This window comes from Helianthus annuus, chromosome 8 (genome assembly GCF_002127325.2).
Source record: "Helianthus annuus cultivar XRQ/B chromosome 8, HanXRQr2.0-SUNRISE, whole genome shotgun sequence".
Classification (NCBI taxonomy): domain Eukaryota; kingdom Viridiplantae; phylum Streptophyta; class Magnoliopsida; order Asterales; family Asteraceae; genus Helianthus; species Helianthus annuus.
This window is the reverse complement of record NC_035440.2, coordinates 50,690,436-50,711,782: the sequence shown is the minus strand read 5'-3', so window position 1 is coordinate 50,711,782 and position 21,347 is coordinate 50,690,436. Positions and strand designations below refer to the sequence as shown.

Here is a 21,347-nt window from a genome sequence, read left to right as displayed (position 1 = left end):
CAATTTCTTTTCTTCTTCTTGATATGATCCGTAACCGAAACGACGCACCCCGTAATCAGTTCTTCTTCTTGATCCTTCGATGACCCTCAAATCAGATCAATAAACATGTGAATCAAGATGACACGGACAATTAAAAAAAGACTTCGTTTTAACGATTCGGTATGAATGAACTTGTTTACAATGACCCCCGCCAACCCTATTTATACTCACCAGAGGATGTAACAGGAATAGTCATGATGGTTCCGTAAAAAAATGCAACGTATTGGTTTTGGTTTATGAATGTTGTTTCGAATAGACACGACTCTTCATTGCTTGTCAAACCTTTACGTTGGTTTTTGTATAAGAGATATATTGATTCATCACATTGTTTCGTGACCATAAAATTTATATTTATAATTTCTTTTTTTTAGATTAGGTAAGTAATTTTTATGGTTTGATAAAAATCAGATATAAAATTTCGAATTTTATCTCTAGTTACCAATTGAGTAAACTGCACTTTTCCCTTTTACTTCATCCCTTTCTAAACTTTTAAAGTTTAAATAGTATAGTCCCTTTCTAAACTTCAAAGTTTAAAGGGTAAATTACACTTTTCATCTTTTATGTTTGTATTGAATTGCAATGTATAGCCTTTAACTTCAATAACTCCGGTCACAATCCTTTATTTGGAAAACTCATTACACTTTTCGTCCTTTACCACTAATTAGGTTAAATTTTTCAGTTAACTTTGGTCACTCAAGGGTCATTTAGTTTTTTACTTTAAAAAATTTTAATAAATAAAACAAATATAATTTAACCACCACACATCACCAATGAAGCACCAGATCTACCCGTCAACAAAAATAATTTAATCACCACCAATAAAACAAAAAAAAATACATCCATTGAAGCACCAGATCTACGCATCAACTACAACCACCGCCGCCACAAACTTCATACCCAGTGAAACGCCACCATCGTCGCATCTCTATAATCTACTACCATCATCTCTGATTTCTTCATTCAAAACTTGTTGACACAGGTCTAATTGTTGACGGTTTCAAGGGTTGAAGAGGGTGAACGAGGGTTTCAAATTTGAGACTTTTGGGGGTTGAAGAGGTGAGATTGGAGTTATTGGGGAGAAGATCAGGAAAGTGGTAGCACTTACTCGCATTTGTTCAACTCCATCCATACTACGATGAGAAGATACAACAGAGCTAGCAATTTTGTCTTCTAGCTGTTTGATTTCATCATTCTTCAGTTTGATTTGTTCCTACAATCTAGCAATCTCGGCCTGTAGGTTATAACTATAAAGTGATTCTCATCGGTATATAAGCACCAGTTAAAGCTGATGAAAGATTTGATTTATTTATTACATTTACAAATTCGCGTTCAGAGTCTTTTGGAGTGACAATCGTTTTAGAGCGCTTAAATGGAATGCCATCTCCTCGGATAGAATCTTGTGTTGCTCTTTTAAGAGGTCAATCTGGTCAGTTGTTTTAAACGACTATCCCATTGATTTTCTTGTAGGTTTGAAGGAGATCTAAGATTTGGTTTGGATTTGTCATTAGAAGGAGATTCGAAAGTTGAAGAAGTAAACGATGCTAGAGGATTCAGTAAGTTAAAATTTGGTTGTGTGGATAGTGGTTGTTTAAATGATGGGTTTGATTCTAGGGTTTAAACATCTGGTTCTTGATTTTTCTAAAGAGAGATATGGAATTGAGAGAGAGAAAGAAAAGAGAGTTGTGAGAGAGAGGACATTTATAAAGGGGAATGATCAGGTGTGAAAGGACATAAATGCTCTTATATGGGGTCCACGTGACATCATTTAACGTTTAAAATTAACTTGGTTACTGCTAAAGGACGAAAGGTGTACTGAGTTTTCCAAATAAAGGACTGTGACTGTACTTATTGAAGTTAAAGTGTATCCATTGTAATCCGGTACAAACATAAAGGACGAAAAGTGTAATTTACCCAAGTTTAAATAGTATAGCGGTGGTCGGGTGGAAGTTTTTGTTGGTCGGTTGTCTATCACTAAATATTATATTTTACAGGTCTGGATTGAGTCAAATATTAATAAGATAAAACCACATTATATATCAAATATACACTAAAAATACGTCAATCATCATTAGAAATCCATAATATAGATAAAAGGGCAAATTACATTTTTCGTCGTTTATGTTTAGGTCATGTGTAGTCTTAAAGCCCCATAAAGTCTTTTGGTGAGGGTTATGGGACAAGTGGGGCCACAAGTGCAAGATGGGACTTCACGGGGTTATATCAGAAGATGGTGTAGTGGTAAGGGGGTTATAAAACCCTTTCAATTATACATACATATGTATGATATATGTGTGTGAGTGGATGAGGAAGGGGCATGGCGGGATATTTTTCGCCGAGAATCAAAATTTCCACCCCATATTGCCGACTGTAATGGTGTTACCAGGCGCTATGACCATCTACAGCGACATATCACGTGCCATTACGGAGGGAATTATACCAAATTGCAATGAACGCCCTTTTACCTTTTGAAATTACAAGAATCATCATTTACGTATTAAAAACATTGCACTATATGTCCTTTAACACTAACCTAGTTAAAATTATCCATTAAGTTTGATCATGTACAAATTATCCATTAAGTTTGGTCATGTACAAAGCACATAAGAGTATTTCAATCATCTTAACCTACTCTTTTATTTGAAAGTATATTTATAAATAAAACAAAAACAACTTAAAATTACCAAAAAAAAACATATATTTTTATCCTTATGTTTATACTGATGAGTCAGGGTTGAGCATTTAGTTGTTGATAAGTTATTGTTGATGGCGCTCAACAATAAGAAATTCCCTCTTGCAGATTATTATCATTGGTGGTTACTACCAATGGTAGTTCCTACTGATGAGCGTAGTTCATGTTGTTTGCAAGTTTCTACTAATGGCTCACAATTACTATTGATATTGCTTGGTTACTGCCAACATCAATTGAAAAAGAGTAAACTGTCAAAATAGTCCCTGAGGTTTGGTCACTTTTGTCACTTTTTTTCAAAACTTAAACATTTTGAATATGAGTCCTTGTGGTTTCAATTTTGTTGTCATTTTCATCCAAAATCAAAATCTGGTCAAATTTTTTAGTTAGCATCCAGTTTTTTTTGTCTTTTTCCTCTCTTTTAAAAAAGGGCAAAATGGTATTTTAACGTTTTATTATAACAAATTAAAAAACTTTGACCATTTTGCCCTTCGTTAGAAGGGAGGGAAAAGAAAAAAAAAACTTGATGTTAACTGAAAAATCTAACTATATTTTGCTTTTGGATGAAAATGTTAACAAAATTAAAACCATAGGGACCCAGATTCAAAAAGTTTGACTTTTGGACTAAAGTGACAAAAGTAACCAAACCTCAGGGACCATTTTGGCAGTTTACTCGTTGAAAAATCTTATAGTTTCATTAAGTTAGCGGTTGCCGTTAAAGTGGTCAAATTATCATTAACTATATTTTGGGATGGGTTGAAGGCTGATTTTTTTTTAAATTTGTTTACTGAGTTCTTTTTTCAAGAGGAGTTTCGTCCTTGCATTTTCTAGGCTTTTATAGCTCTCATTCCAAAAGTCAATGACCCGCTTGTTAACTCAGAATTTAGACAAATTAGCCTTGTGGGGTATATCAACAAGGTTATTTCTAAAGTATCAGGAAGCAGGTTGAAGGTGGCGATGGGGTCTTTGGCCTCACAATCGGATCAGAGTATTTTAGATGGCCCTCTTATATTTATGAAACCATTGCTTAGATGAGGAAATAAAAAAATAAAGGTATGGTTTTTAAAGTAGGACATCGACAAACCTTACGATTCTCTAAATTGGGGTTTTGTTGATTATGTTTTGGATCTCATGCATTTTCCGGGAAAGTGGAGGAGGTGGATTCAGGTCTTGGTGTCGATGGTGCGTGCATTCGTTTTAATTAATGGGTCCCCCACCAGTGAATTCGATAATTGTAGGGGGTTGCGTCAGGGTGTCCATTGTCTCCCTTATTTTATTCTTGCCATGGAGGATTTTTTGATCATGATGAGACGCGCATGTGATCAGGGGCTTTTCCGGGGTATTCGTCTCACAGGGAGCGGGCCATCAGTATCGCATTTTTTGTATACCGACGACGTGATTTGCTTGGCAGAGTGGACAAAAGAAAATGCTAAGAATCTAAAGCGAATTCTTAGGTGTTTTTACTTTGTTTCCTGTCTCAAAGTGAACTTAGCCGAATGTAGTTTGATAGAGATAGGGGTGGGCAGTGTGGAGGTTAACCGGATGGCGAATCTTTTTCGTTGCAAGGTTGGTAATCTCCCTTTTACTCATCTTGGTGACAGACCGTGTCGTCCCGACCAGTTAAAAACCCAATTAACCTAGGTAGCCAGGGTAAGTCAAGTATCGTATCCACGAAGAGCATGTGGTCAGTATCACACTAGTTGTTTGATTGTCTAAACTATTTACAAACAAGTGTACAAAATACTTATGAAGCTTGCTAATTTTCTTTGTTTGTTTGGTTGGTTGAAAAAGGTGTCGGGGTAAACTGACAAGTTACTATTAACTATAAAAGAATTGATTACATTAATTATTGCAAAAACCGGATTACTTGATTGAAAACAAGAATTGGGAACAAGGATCACACCCGATTCGATAATTGCAAAACCTAGGGTTCCTATACGTTTTAACTTGATTTAGTTGCATATATTGATTAACGAATTTAGTATCACGTGGCTTAGGTGCCAAAAGCTATCAATGTCATAGACAACGGACTGCAATGCACTTGTAACAACCTAAATTTTACCCTTGATTTTTAACAAAATATAGTTTAAGTACATGACTTTGATTAACGAAGTTCATAAGTAATAAAGACCTTAGTCAACTAATGACTAAGTTAAAGCATTTAAAAATTTGTTTAACATGTGTTTACAACCCATACACAAAGACTTCAAAAGATCTAAAACATTGCGGAAGCTTCAAAATGGAGTGTTCGGTTCTTCATTTAATCACTTGATCGCCACCCGTAAGATCTACCAAATTACCTATGATCAAAACCGTTAAAATCATTAGTTTTAACGTTGTTATATAATATAATCCCAAGGTTTAACATCACATTAGAAATAACAAAAATATAAAAGTTATTCTGGATCCACCGTAAATTACGGTATCACCGTAATTTACGGTGAGACCTGGAAATGTTTGGTCACCGTAACCCAGGAGACCCACGCCGTAACATATATGATCTTTACCGTAAATTACGGTACTACCGTAATTTACGGTAGTACCTGGAAATTCCATGTCTTGTTTGTTTTGTTCATTTCACTCAAACCCAACTCTTGGAATTTACTTTTCTAACAAACCACTACATCAAATTCTAGTAATTCAAATATGTTATATATTAAGCAATATCAAAGAACAATCCATCATATTCCGGAGCCTTAATCATGTTTTACTTGATTATTTGACCCGTTTGGCTCGTCTAAGGAATCCTCCTCTATGATGACTACCAACGAGTACCAACCTAATTTAATCAATCAATCAATATACGACTTCATCGCTTAATTCAAAACAACTCTTATTCAAAGATTCAATTATACATTAGAATCATCAAACCTAATAAATGTAACGGGTCAAGTTACATACCTTTAGTGCACTCCCTTCGAACGCAATTCGCCACCGGCTTGTCCACTTGGAGCTCCGGTATCCTTTCCTATTGAGTTCAACGGAAACACGTTTAGAACTCCTTTTAATTCACAATTCGCATATTTTGCCTAGATATCACAATCATACGGTTTAACTCAAATTTTCAAATTTAAGTCTTCTTTGAGGCATTTATGCGAACACCTAATGGGCAGAATCTTATATCATTCATATTTCAAGTTCATAGTTTGCTATTTAGCTAAACTTATTCATCAATAAAGCTTTCATGTAACTTTTAGACATCATAATTTCAGAAATTGCTTTCTATAACCAAATCACACTAGAATAATCCTTCTAAACCCTAGTGTTTACTAATTTTCCACAAAACCCATGAATCATTTTCATGGTGTTCATGAGAATTTCAGGAATTAGCCATAATTTCACATGTTGTTGTCTAGGTTTTTACTCCTAGACACTGTATCATCCCTAATCAAACCAAATAACCAACATGCATTCACAAATTTCAGAATTCCCAACTTCATGAGAATTTCAAGTAGGAGATTTTCAACAAATTTTACATACCTTATAACCCCCTTGCTATGAGGATCAATAATCTAAGCTCAGACTTCGATTTGGAACAAGTATTAGCCTTCAATTGATCAATTTTGTGAGGTTAGGGTTTTTGAGAGAGTGGGGATCGCCCCCTGTGGTTCTTGTACGATCAGGCACCCTCTTTTGGGGGTGTTTGGTTTATTTTTAATCAAGTTTCAGATTTTAACAACTAAGGTCCCTCTATTTTGTTCCACATGTAGTTTAGTAGCTTTTAATCACCTCATAAGCTATTTCTAGTCTATTAACTAACTAGGTTAAAAGTTTCTAGTTAGTAATTTTTTTTCCCGATTATTTATACTCTATAATTTCTCATATAACGTTTTATATTTTTCGGGGTGTTACAAATGCACTTCTTTATCAAGAACATATAAATCCTAACCTAAGATAAGGCATAATTGCACATAACCATTTCGCAAAGTCAAATTTTACCATCACTCGACAATTTACGAATTCAAAACAAATGCAAGACAATTATCAAAGGTTTCAAATACTAAATAACTTGTCACAAAATCAAACTAAACATAAATGTATAAACCCTAGAAAATCTTGCAACAATCTACACCGGGGTGAACCTGAGGAGACTAGCCGCTCATGGTTGAAGGAACGCGGTCACCGGATGATGATGCGAACACGAAGCCATGATCTTGAGTCTTGGAGGAATAATGAAGGTTAGAGTTAGGGTTTTTATGGTGAGTGTGGATGGATGAAGATGATGGTGGATGATGATGGTGGAATGGGTGAGGGTTAGAGATGGTGGAGGTTCGGTTAGGGTTAGAGAGGTTAGAGGTGAAGGAGATGACGTCCCCCACTCAAAAAATGTGTAACTCCGTTTCAAGACCCAAAAAATGGCTATATAACTCGTTCATAACATTCAAACCAACAAATCAGCATCATACATACAGAAGAGGAGTCGGCGACGGCCTGTGGTTCGTCAAAATGCTCCCGACAGCCTAAAAAGCTGTCTACGAACATATCCACCCGACGGGGTTTTCTGAAGGGCGTCGCCGACTAGCAAATAGGGCGTCAGTGACTACCTCTCTAAAACCTGTTTTTCTGATTTCTTTGTTTTGTGTTCCCGGTTGATCTCGTTCGCTCCCCGATGCTCCATAAAGCTCCCGAATAGCTCCTTAAACTCCGTTAGACCTAAAAAACACAATTCCAATCAAAAGTAGGCTACTCGAAACTAAAAGTTATGTAAAAACATAAACTTAAACATACTAGAACACCGGTTTTCGACCACGCATCACATCCCCACACTTGTCTTTTGCTTGCTCTCAAGCAAATTTGTTTTTCACTTTCACGTGGGTCGAACGAAAAACACACTTCCCATTCTTGAGACTTAAGCTAAGGTCTAATGTCATGCCCGGTTCACACTTTTTACAATTGTCGGAATAATTAGCGGTAAAGCGATTAATCACATAAATATGGTTACCCAAGATTAACCCACCTTGAAACTAACAAATAATACACATTCCTCATAGTGTTCTCTCCACTCGGTTTAAAAATTGGCTAATCAATGATGCATTAGCACTTTTGAAGTAATCACTCAAACCCGATTAGAACACGTACCCGTTTAGGCTTGCAACTCAATCATTCTCCACCACTGAACACAAATACTAAGCACAATTCAAAAGGTCTTTAAAAGGGGTGTAAAGGGGCTAGGCTAAGGGTGTGGAATAGGATATTTCAAAGTGGCTAAGTTGACGAAAACTCAATTTTTATTAGAAAACTAACTACTCTAACACGACTAACTATGAATCAATAAGCTAAGAGGCAAAAGCTTTCGACTTTTATTCAACAAACTATCACACATCTTTTTGTGCTTTTTCTCAACAATTTTCTGCTCTTTTTCATGATATTTTCTGAATTTTTGATTTTTTTTTTCAAATATAAACCGAAACTATACAAAACAAACTAGTCCTAAAATCGAATTTTCATCACACGGGTTAAAAATAAAAGGTTTAACGGTTAAAGGCTAAATGGGTTGGTCAAACGAAAGGTTTAGGCTCAAAGTTGGCGACTAAAGGATTGATTTTGGGTAATGATAAGATAAATGGTGTAAAGAGAAAATGTTTAACTAATGCCTTAATCATTCTTGTGCTCGTATTCGGTCTATGGTCCCAAACGCATCAAAAGTTGCAAGTTCTACAGTACGCGACTAATGGCCCACTCAAACAAAGATATATATATATATATATATATATATATATATATATATATATATATATATATATATATATATATATATATATATGATGTGTAAAATTGGCTCAAAATCTCACAACAAAGAAATATATATATCTATGATGTGTAAAAATGGCTCAAAGTCTCACGTACAAAGGATATGATATGTGATATGTGATATGCATAATATATTAGTTTCTTAAGTGGATTATTCCCAAATAACCACCCGCTAAATACCCGTCATGTTACTAATTCAAACTTGACCATGACAAAAGACCAAATGTGTTGTGCCATCCCTCATTGACTTAGTTACTTGTGCTTTTTAGATTGCTCAAACAAGGACATTTTGAAAAATTTTCCCCCATCCCCACACTTGAGGTCAACATTGTACTCAATGTGTAGTGTTTAAATGAACAGGTCAAAATATAACTTTTTTCTCCCCATCCCCACACTTGAGGTTAACATTGTCCTAAATGTGTAGGAATGAGAGCTTTTAAAATGCATAAGGGATGTGACACGACCAACCTCCCAAATTTCACGCCGGTCAATAATGTACAAAATACAATCCACTTATTTACTAACTAATAATCAAAGAAAAAGAAACGTATGCACCTGGCTTGTTCATTTTTCATGTGCTCCTCGATCCTTCATGCAAATGGTCGTCTACATGAACATGAAATTACCTACAAGTCTCAACAAACGTGTAGAAGCAAGCTTCTCACAAAAATCAACACCCGTTAGCTAATCCATTTTTACCTTTTTTATAAAAGATTTACCAAGTTATTCGTTATTTCACTTTGATTTTGTGGAAAAATATTTTACAACAACAAGAATCCTAACTCACTTTTGTAGGAATCATGACGGCATTTAGCACATGCACGCAAGCCCTTTAAACCTCCCGATGGCTTGTGAGGACGAGTAGGTTTCGTGAGGGTTATATAGGGAACACACCCACAACATTCATTTATCTAAGAAAACGGATAAAATAAAAATAAAACGAATAATAATACAAAAATACAACAGTCATACCTGATTTGCCTCTCATGGTGGTCTAAGTGAACATTTGCCTACCGAGTTTCCAACGTACGCTCGGTAGTTGGCATGTCGAATCCACTCTTTTTTTTCTTTTACTCGGCATACATATTGCACAATTTTGGGGTCGTTTCTTAACAAATTGTCCAATGTCTTGCAATGCCACCTTACGAACCCTTATCACCGGCCCCTCATCCCCAACATTGTTGGTTGGAGTAATAAACATGGGTAAAGGATAGAGATGAACTTGGGCTTCTTTCCGCTCTGACTCATTTTGCTGTGGTATGTCTTCAATTCGGTTCAAACATTCAGTTTCTTGCTCTGGAAGATCCATAACCTCTTCCACCGCATCACCATCAACGATGGTACCATTAGCCAACACCTCTTGGTCTCGTCTAAGTTGAGCCAGTTCTTCGGCTAGTTGACCCACTTGCTTTACCAATGCCTCGTGCGACTTGTCTCGCACCTCGAACTCCTTCTTTATATCAAGCTTTATCTTATTCTTTGAATCTTTTATTGCAATCATAATTGCATCAAGCTTGGAAATTATTGAATCTTGAGGCTCCTCGTATGCCAATTGAGGGTATTCATGATAGTAATCATCATACTCCTCCCATAACTTGAGAAATGTGGCAATTCGGGTTCATAGTTGTTGTAACCCCGCTCTTGCTCATAGTGGTAATCCATCTCTGAATAGTAGTATTCTTGATAATTTGGTGGTGGTGGTTTAACCTATGGATAATGTGAGGATGGACCTTTGAGATCTTCATAATCCGCCCTCCCATATCCGTACCATCCGATGAGGGAGTCTTTCCAATCCTTGTATGCTTGAACCTTCTCATATAGCACAGAGCATTCCTGCAATAGATGTTCTTGGCTCCCGCAACATTCACACGGGTCATCATCTACCCAATTCATAATAAAAGAAGGTGCCTGCAAAACATGTAAATGTACAGACAAGCTCGACTGCCCAAAGTATAATCCAAGAAATATAAGAAAGAAAACTAAATACTAAATCTAACTTTTTCTAAAAAAAACTACTCAATATGAACAAATCGAACAAGAAATGAAACACTAAGTGCACTAGCTCCCCGACAACGACGCCATTTTGACAGACCATGTTGTCCCGATCAGTCAAAAACCCAATTAACCTAGGTAGCTAGGGAAAGTCGAGTATCGTATCCATGAAGAACATGTGGTCAGTATCACACTACTTTGATTTATTTAAACTATTTACATAAATGTACAAAGTAATTAGGAAGCTTGCTAATTTTGTTTGTTTGTTTGGTTGGTTGAAAAAGGTGTCTGCGTAAACCGACAAGTTGCTATTAACTATAAAAGAATTGATTACGTTAATTATTGCAAAAAACTATATTACTTGATTGAAAGCAAGAATTGGGAACAATGATCACACCCGGTTCGATAATTGCAAAACCTAGGGTTTCTACACGTTTTAACATGATTCAATTGCATATAGTGATTAACAAATTTAGTATCACGTGGCTTAGGTGCCAAAAGCTATCAATGTCATAGACAACGGACCGCAATGCACTTCTTTACCAAGAACATGTAAATCCTAACCTAAGATAAGGCATAATTGCACATAACTATTTCGCAAAGTCAATTTTTATCATCACTCGACAATTTACGAATTCGAAATAAATGCAAGACAATTATCAAAGGTTTCAAATACTAAACAACTTGTCACAAAATCAAACTAAACATAAATGTATAAACCCTGGAAAATCTTACAACAATCTACATCGGGGTGAACCCGAGGAGACTAGCAGCTCATGGTTGAAGGAACGCAATCACCGGATGATGATGTGAACACGGAGCCATGATCTTGAGTCTTGGAGGAATGATGATGGTTAGAGTTAAGGTTTTGAAGGTGAGTGTAGATGGATGAAGATGATGGTGGAATGGGTGAGGGTTAGAGATGATGGAGGTTCGGTTAGGGTTAGAGAGGTTAGAGGAAGGTTAGAGGTGAAGGAGATGATGTCCCCCACTCAAAAAATGCGTAACTCCTTTTCAAGACCCAAAAACGGCTTTATAACTCGGTCATAACATTCAAACCAACAAATTAGCATCATACACACAGAAGAGGCGTCAGCGATGGCCCAGGATGGCGTCGGCGACGACCCGTGGTTCGTCAAAATACTCCCGACGGCCTAAAAAGCTGTCTGCGAACAAATCCACCCGACGGGGTTTTCTGGAGGGCGTCTCCGGCTAGCAAGTAGGGCATCAGCGACTACCTCTCTAAGACTTGTTTTTCTGATTTCTTTGTTTCGCATTCCTGGTTGATCTCGTTCGCTCCCCGATGCTCCGTAAAGCTCTCGAATAGCTCCTTAAACTCCGTTAGACCTACAAAACACAATTCCAATCAAAAGTAGGCTATTCAAAACTAAAAGTTATGTAAAACATAAACTTAAACATACTAGAACATCGGTTTTTAACCACGTGTTACTTGTTAGACCGGTGGGTACAAATATGAACGTGGTCAAGAATTGGGACCCGATAATTAAAAACTTCCTGCAACGTTTATCTCTTTGGAAGGTGAAGCACTTATTGTTTGGTAGGCGAATAACTCCTCTAAAATCAATGTTGTGCGCCTTGCTGACGTATTACTTCTAGCTATAACGTACATCGGTTCAAGTATTAAATAAATTAAAGGCGTTAAGAATGACTTTTTGGGGTGGGAATGATGAGAAATCTAAGCTACTTGCAGCGCAAAATGTGTCGTCTCCTATGGATTTTGGGGGTCTTGCTCTAGGTTCTCTTAGGGATACAAACATATCCATGCTCGGAAATGGTGGTGGCGTTTCAAGTTGGGCTATCCATAGTAGTTTAAGAGGGTGGAATCCTATTCTGGTAAAGCTTACTCAAAGGGTCCGTGGAAACAGGTTTTTTGTGTTGCGTAAGAGCTGAACCTATGTGACATCGATTTGGGAAGATGGTTAAAGGGGTGCTCGGGCATAGGCTGTGTATCATGTTTTCGGTCGAGGTCTTGATAGGTTGAGACTCTTTGCCAGCAAGGCTCATTGCCTTGTTTTCCTTAGAATGATATAAAAGCTGCCCTATTGCCGATTTATAAAATATGGAGAATGCTGTAGTTAGACTATGCTGGGATTAGAGACAAATGGGCATGTAGTAGGCGGAGGTTATGGAATTGAACAAGTTAATCCGGGTATTGAGGGATGTTAGGATTTCCGAGACCCCAGATCGATGAGGGTAGGTTCTAGTAGGGTTGTCCAAAAAGCTCCTGGCTCGGAGCTCGCTCGGATTTAGTTTGGAAAAAGCTCGCTCGATATGGCTCAGTTTGAAACGAAGCCGAGCCGGCTCGACTCGGTTAGAAAGTGAGCCTAGCTCAGCTCATAACGAGACGGATTTGCTCAGTTTGGCTCGCTTGGTAGCTCGGCTCGCCTTAGCTCACATTTATTATACTTGTAATAAATTTTATTTTTATATACATTATAATATATTACAAAAAAATGATTATTACTTACATATATTTTGGAGTATAACTTGATATCAATGGCATCTTTGACGGTTGATTATCATGCTAATGAACGGATTTTGTATTTCATTGAAATTTAAAACTTATTTTCAATTGTCGAACTTGATTTTGGCTTGTAGTGTATTAGGTTGAACTTATTTTTAATATGTTCTTTTGAACTAGTAAATAATACTTTTAGACTACTGAATTTTTAGAGCTATGCATTAGTTTTCTTTTTAGAATCAAGCCAAACCAAGTTGAGCTGAGCCAACTCGGTTTGAAACCAAGCCAAGCCAGAGCTTAGATTTTCAGCTCGGTTTCAAATTTGAGCTGGGTCGAGCCAGCTCGGTTTATAATCGACTGTGCCCAAGCTTGGCCTGACTCGGCTCGGCTCATGAACAACCCTAGACTCTAGAGGGGACGCGGCATTTCACGGTTAAAAGTATAAAAAGGAGGATGCACTTTTTTAATCGCGAGAAACCAGACTTTGTTTTTTTTTGGGGAGAGGGAATAATCGGGGCGAGTATTGTCACATGGCGCGCTGAGCTTGATAGGCTGCCCATGACCTCGACTCTGTCAAAGAGGAATATTTCATTGTAGTGTGGTTTGTGTACGTTTCGCAGGGGTCACAATTTTCAAAGTAAAATTTATTTGAGATTTTTGTTACAGTTTTAGAATCTATATATATTTTTGTGCCACTTAGGTTATAGCCTAGTGGTCAAGAGGAATTATCTCTTGTGGAAGGGTTCAATCCTTGGGAGATGTAAGTATTTAAGGGGGGAAAGTTATTCGTTAAATATATATATATATATATATATATATATATATATATATATATAGGGTAGGGTTCATGCGAGAACCACCTTTATTGCGAGAACCGCGAGAACCAACGTGAACAAGGGGCATTACAGTAAATACGTAATAAAAATTTAATCAGCTGCCTCCTCCTCCTCCTGGACTTCAAACATCAGATTAAACCATCTTTTATATTCAGTTCACATCCGGATCCAATCTCTACACAATTCGTCATCTCAGTTCACGTCACACTCTAAATCCCCCAAAATTCGTCATCTCGATCTTATAGTTCATCATGTATTCGTCATATATTCAAATTAGGGCTATAAAAAAAGAATCATCGATCATATATTCATCATATATCCGAAATTAGGGCAATAATAACATAATCATTGAAGATTATTGCACAAATCAGCTGCCTCCTCATCCTCCTGGACTTCAAACATCAGATTAAACCATCGTAACATGATGCTACACAGTTCTGTGAATTTGTAAGTTTATACAATTTGTTTTTGCACTTTCATATGTTAACATGATGCTTATTTGTCGATTTAGATCTTTTAAATTGTAGTTTCATATCTGAATTAGCGAAAATGGTTTGATGTATATGATGTTTAAGGGATTCGAGGTGATTATTGTGATACACCGACTTGTAATGTGGTAGGTATGTGTATGTTTTTTTTTGTATGTAGGTTTTGTTACTGAATGATTTTAAATATATTTGGTGGTAATACAGAATTTAAGTTGGTAATGGTTAGGTTGTTTGATTGAAGCAAACCTTACATGTTGATACTGTCAGTCATGTTAATGCACATGTGCATAGTTAATATGGTGATGATAAAGTTGACGCATAGGTTGTTAACAAGGTCGTTTATGTTGATGCACATGTGCATAGTTAATATAGTGATAATAAAGTTGATGCATAGTTTGTTAACAAGGTCATTTATGTTGATGCACATGTGCATAGTGTATATGGTGATGATAAAGTTAATGCTAATGCATATATTCAATGATAATTTATGTTTATTGATCTTATTTTTTATTATTTTATTATTTTTTGTTGGTGTTTTAGTTCATTGTGGAAGAAATTGTGTTCTTTTTATCATTGATGATTTGCTGTATGTATGAATTGTTGATTTGAAGTTGTTTCAGAAGTTAGGGCTTGGATTAGAGTTAGGAAACGATGAGTCGGTTCAAAGAGGAAGAGAGAAACGAGAAAGCCATAAGGAATCTGCTTAAACTTCCAGAGAATAGGATGTGTATTAACTGCAACAGTTTGGTAATTTTCCACTTGTTTCATTGCCTTTTTGTTGAGTCTTATTGTACTAGATCGGCATATATACAAAATTTTATTACCAATATTCCTAATATATCTCATGTTGTTTACTAAATAGGGACCACAATATGTATGCACACACTTCTGGACATTCGTTTGCACTACTTGCAGTGGAATCCAATAAGTACTTACATGTTTTTTAGAAACTAAGTGCATTAACTGTTACGTCGGCCGAAAGAAGCTTTTCTCAAATTATTTTTTTTTTCGGGAAAAAGGCCACAAGCTTCTAATTCGTCTTAGGCCACCAAAATGGTTGAGTCGAAACTGGTAATATGTTTACTGCACATGTGCATACATGAAATAATTGATGTAATATATGTAATGTATGCAGGAAAAAAATATTCGAAACTGCTCATGGATTGACAACAAGGACATATTTGATTAATACGTTGACCGATGAAAAATATCAGGGAAATGATAGACGAATAGGCGTTGAAAAAGGAGGAATGTTGGAAGATGGTAAGTAAATGGAAAGATAATCAGAAGGTGTGAGGTTGTGAACTAATGCGAATGTTATATGTAGGTAGTTTGTGGATATGCAATTCATAAAGACAATGTTTTTTGTTGTCTTGATGTCTTTTGATGATAATATGTGGGTAATTTTTACGATAACGGTTGATATAAGAATTTTGACGTTTACGATGACTTATATGGTGGCTGATGGGTTAAAAATATATTTGATTGTTCAAGTATATTTGTAATGTATAACGTATTACGGATGATCATATTTGTTAATATATGATGTATTATGTTGTTTGGTAGAGGAAATGTTGGTATTGCACATGTGCGAAGTTTGATATAACATATCATATTACGTATGTGGTACCCTGTTATGTATGGGGTACCACAATGCATATCAGTATATGTAAAGGAAAACGTATTATATGCAGTTAAGATATTCATGTATGCACATGTGCATTGCTCGAAACAATAACAATATGTAGTGAAACGTTAAACATGTATGCACATGTGCATTGTTCGAAACAATAACAATATGTAGTGAAACATTAAACATGTATGCACATGTGCATTGCTCGAAACAATAACCATGTGAATTGAAACAGTAAACATGTATGCACATGTGCAATTTTCAAAACAGTAACCATGTTGGTAATATATATTAGGTGGTCAATAATGAAATTACATACGCTTATGTCTAATAAGTAATTGATATCAAAGTATCATGATCGCAATCATAACCTATGAATACGTATACAGACAGTGCAAAATGATTATAAACAAAAAGAATAATGCTCAGAAACTGTTTATCATTATATATAGAATAATCAAGAATCGTTGAATTATTTATGACGCCTGGATGAACGTCTACGAGGTTGATCAGGTTCATATATATATATATATATATATATATATATGCAGGATCTTTAGCATCATCATCAACATCTTCGTCAGTATCATTGGAATCAATGTCATACCAACTGTTAAACGTAATGTTTATAATACGGATGTATTCAGCATCAACATCGGGTATCCAATATGGTGTGCCATTAGGTGTATAAATCGTAATTGTTCCTGTATAAAGAAAAAGAAAAGCATATAAAATTGTGACTAATATGGTATATGGTGTGTATACGCACAATGTATAAATGTTTAACATTTTTTTTGGTGATGAGTATGGGGTGTTGGTAATGTGATGCACATGTGCATAATTATGTACTGATGGTTAACAGTTTATATGGATGATTATGGATTGTTGGCAACATAATGCATATGTGCAGAATTATGCAATGTATGGAAATAAAAGTAATGCATGTAAAAAAACAGTGATTTGTTTAATGCTTATTAGTGATGAATATGGGGTGTTGGTAATGTGATATACATGTATATGTTGGCAATGCACATGTGCATAATGTATACGTTGCAATGTACAACAGGTGTGTTGAAAATGGAGTACATGTAGTTAAAACATAATGACATTAAAAACTATGCATCGATAATTTTAGATGGTATGGTTTCCATGTTGAAAACGGTGCGGACATTATGCAAACAAACAATAATTGATGAAGATAAAGAACGGTGCGGGCTTACCAATTGGGTTGACGTTACCTCAGTAGGTCTCAGGTGGAGGATGCACAAGAGGATCACCGTATACCTCTGAGGTTGAGGTAAGCAAAATCCTATAAAGAGAAAGTTTAACATCATATATAAACATGAATCTGAAATACCAAGATAATCCAAAGTTCTAAAATTACAGAACAATCTTTGAACCTTGCGCCAACTCTCTTTGCAAGACCAAGCATATTTAGCGTGCCAATCACGTTCGTCTTTATTGTCTGTCAAGAATTACACATTCATTAAGGTTCCGTTATAATCATTTTTTGGAGGCATTAAGTGAAATGGACATAACAAATTGTTGTAGTTACTAGATGCAATGAAGATGAGGATGGAACCTTTACAATAGAAAATCAGTGATCGGGGCATGCAAGATGGTATATCTGTTCGACCTCAACTAGCAATGGTTCTGTGACATCTGCAACAGTGTATATAATATGATTACTTTTTTAAGTAATAAAGATCTTGTATCAAGACAAAAATCGTATGATTTATGTATATATTTCAGAAATTATGTCATATGAAATACTTAAAACATAATGACCAAAATGGGCAAGAAGAACAGTACTACAACATGTAAATAAAAATTTACCATGACGAATAAGCTCGAATCTTGGATGACCAATCCACTTTCTCAGTTTGTCTTTCTAGCCAGTGAAATAATTATCAGCAACAATCACATGTGATAATAAGACATAGAAGTAATGAATGTAAACAAACAGTGATTTGTTTAATGCTTATTAGTGTTGAATATGGGATGTTGGTAATGAGATACACATTATATGTTGGCAATGCACATGTGCATGTTCATGTTAATGATGGTTAACAATTTACGGATAACGAGTATTGGTGTTAATAACATAACGCACATGTGCATGATCGTTGTATTGATCAAGCAGATAAACAAAAAAAATGAACAATTTATATAAACAATGATACAGGAACATAGAGTAGCCATGCAAATGTTAAATAAACAATGATATAATAACATAGAGTAATAAAGCATGTAATAAAAATAAACAATGAACAATGATAAATAAGCACTGATATAGGAACATAGAGTTATCAAGCATGTAAAAACTATTTTTGTATAATACCTTTAGTCTCATATCGTATAAATTGTAATTGTTGTTGGTCCAGATTTGTGGGTGCTGTAGCATTCGATGTTGAAGTATTGTCTTGAGTATTTAGCGGAAATTGAGTGTTACACAAGCTCTCATCATGATATCTACTCCTGTACTGATATCGTGAACAAATTATTGTTGATGATTATAGGGTAATGGTAACGTGCTGACATGTGCAGTATGTAGATGATTAGTGATGGTTATATGGTAATGGTAAAGTGTTGCACATGTGCAGGATGGTGTATTTATAGGGTAATGGTAAAGTGCTGCACATGTGCAAGATGGTGTATTTATACAAAAATCACGTCCGACACTCGAATTGCATCAACAATTCTCAATTCTCAGGAATCATCAGTTCTCAGTAGTTCGTCTTCATCCCGATTACATTATTTACAAAAAAAGTAATACAATAATTCACTTGTGCATAAACTCAGATTTAATTACTAAAAAAATAATAATACTACTAAATAATCAACAGCTTCTAACCTTTTTGTTTAACATTCACATATTCGTCTTCCGTTGCACATGTGCAGGATGGTGTATTTACACAAAAACCATGTCCGACACTCGAATTGCATCAACAATTCTCAGTTCACAGGCATCAGCAGTTCTCAGTAGTTCGTCTTCGTCCCGATTACATCAGTAGTTCGTCTTTGTCATATCGATAGCAACACACCATAAACCGTTCTTCATATCGATTTCACCATCTGATATTCAAAAATTCATCGTATAATTAAAATTAGTGCTCTAAAATTCGTATTATAATCGATATTATTGCAGTAAGAACGTAATCATAGACCATATATTCTTCATCCATTCGTAATCGAGTATTCCATTTGTAATTAGGGAAACACGATCAGAATCATCAGAAACATTTAGGAGTGTGGTGTGATTAGGGTTACAGGAGGAACAATGATGGGAGTAATGGTGGTGAGGAAGCACGACGGTGATTCTGGTCGCCGTGACCAACGTAGACGGTGGCGATTCTGGTCGCTGGAACTAACTTAGGGTTACACGACGGTGAGAAGTATGCGTGTTATTAGAAAAGTTTAATATAATTACAAAAATGCCATGTGTTCATACTGGTTCTCGCGGTTCTCACAATATAGGATGGTTCCTAACGGATCCTTCTATATATATATATATATAGTACAATGCCAATACTACACTGGTAAAATGCACAATCCCACTCACAAGTCCTATTATACACTCATTTATGGCTGGTAATTCTGACATGAACACGATAACACGACACGAACCTACGAAGTTAACAGGGTTCGTGTTTAACCTTAACAGATTTTGTTTTTATAACAGGTCGACACAATAAAACCTGTTAAAATTCGTGTCGTGTTCGTGTTTACCTATTTCGTGTTCGTGTCTTATCGTTTTCGTGTCTTAACAGGTCGTGTTAAGACTTAAGACTTAAGACCATTATACAATACATGTTAATGGCTAAATATCAAACATGTAGTAACAGGTTGTGTTCATGTCTTAACAGGTCGTTTCGTGTCTTAACAGGTTGTATGATAAGTTGGTAAAATTTCCTTGTCTTACCAGGTCTTTTCGTGTAACTTGTTTATTATCAGGTTCGTGTCCGTTTTACCTGTTTCGGATTAATGTCTTGTCGTGTTCGGGTCTTAATAGGTCGGGTTGACATGATATGCCCGTTCTACACTCATATAGTAGCTAATAAGGACGGATGGTCTGACTTAACTAGCCCACCATTTAACTAGCATAGTGTGGTTTAAAGCCCCTCCCCGAGTCATTTCCTAATATCGTTTTCAATTTAGTTTTAATTTATTTTAATTTTATTCCTTTATTTAAAAATACTAATAACCTTTAAAAATCCACACAAAAAATATATTAACATTCTAGAAATTAATTTTGCCAAACAAATTACAATAAAATAAACTCCAAATGCCCTTTCAATAGACCATCAATTCTTTACCACTCTGAATGCTCATTCGATATCTTTTATCGCTAACTCATGTATTTGTTTTATTTTAGGTTTTATCCATTCCCTATCAGACATTCAAACCCTCGAAAATCAACCGTCGACGCTCAAATCCTTCACCTGCAACCTGCCGACGCTCAAACCCTCCGCATCCTTTTACCGAAGAACCAATTTCGTAGTATTTGACGAATGAAGAATGAAATTGGGCATTCGAGTAAGTGTAAATGTCACACTTCAACTGATGGCGAAATCATCAGGGTGCGGCACTAGGCGAATCAGATTGCTCAAGAGAATCCATAACAACTAAATTGTGATAGTATTTAATGCGTTCATTATCCCATACTAATAAACAATTACAATCACATAAGCTGTCACGAATTTCATGTTCTCCCAAACAATACAAATCCGACAACCTAGATTTTAGGTGAGTTTCTAGACTTCCTAGCTTGATTTGATGTAGACTGCGACTAAACCTGCAACATACGTTAAAACAACGTCAATACAAAAGTATTGGCGAGTATACAAGTTTTGATAGCGTAGCGTAAAATAATTAAAAGTGCTGCGAATTACCAAATACATACATATAAGATAGATACTACCAGCTAAGTCATTCGAGCTGCGATTGCGACTGCTATTCATCCTAACTAGACCCCCGTTGAGTGCTATAGTACTATACTAGTTAAGGCGGGACCTCGCGAGTATAAGTCCTAACACATATGTAGCTAGCATCTCGTGTAAATATGCATAACAGTTATTCGCAAGTGATAAACAGTTGGTAAACAGTTTGATTGACTAATTCGTTTTGATAACTTTGATTGATAGGAACGTATGTTACACCCAAAATGCGATAAAAAGGGTTCGAGTATACTCACAGTCGGTGTTCAGCAAGTAAACACAACTTGGTTGGATTGAAGGGAGCGCGTCTGAGATTAGCCTGATTATAGATTGATAGCGTAAGCGTCGAACAGTGCGTTAAACGATGAGATGTGACTGAGCGTCGAATGGCAATCCGATCGAATGGCCGGTCGATCGGGTGGCAATCCGTTCGGATGGTCATCCAATCGGATGGCCATTCGATTGGATTGTCACCTCGTTTGGTATGGATGTGTTTGTGTATG

At 36.0% G+C, this 21,347-nt stretch overlaps 1 long non-coding RNA gene across 1 annotated transcript; it reads right to left on the bottom strand.

Moving 5' to 3' along the window:
* Positions 1 to 830: 830 nt before the first annotated feature.
* Positions 831 to 1,683, bottom strand: LOC118481118. Its single transcript, XR_004864453.1, has 2 exons — positions 1,353 to 1,683; positions 831 to 1,270 (listed from the first exon to the last, which is right to left on the bottom strand). It is a non-coding gene; the product is annotated as an uncharacterized LOC118481118 (long non-coding RNA).
* Positions 1,684 to 21,347: the final 19,664 nt, after the last annotated feature.